At 50.7% G+C, this 221-nt stretch overlaps 1 protein-coding gene across 2 annotated transcripts in view; it reads left to right on the forward strand.

The window, feature by feature from the left end:
• LOC112599552 (basic proline-rich protein-like) overlaps positions 1–221 on the forward strand; it is a 27,199-nt gene that overhangs the window by 25,871 nt on the left and 1,107 nt on the right. The window lies entirely within an intron of this gene.

Here is a 221-nt window from a genome sequence, read left to right on the forward strand (position 1 = left end):
CCACCAGTCTGTTACCCAGGATCAAACGACCCAAGATGTCCAAAACCATCTCCACCACCAACATACTACCCATCGCCTACAACACCATCACCACCTGTATGTTATCCAGGATCCAACGACCCACGATGTCCAAAACCGACATCGCCACCAACTACTCCAGCACCAGTTTGCTATCCAGGTTCAACTGATCCTAGATGTCCAAAACCATCTCCGCCACCAAC

This window comes from Melanaphis sacchari, unplaced genomic scaffold (assembly GCF_002803265.2).
Source record: "Melanaphis sacchari strain LSU unplaced genomic scaffold, SCAv2.0 Contig53_pilon_pilon, whole genome shotgun sequence".
Classification (NCBI taxonomy): Eukaryota; Metazoa; Arthropoda; class Insecta; order Hemiptera; family Aphididae; genus Melanaphis; species Melanaphis sacchari.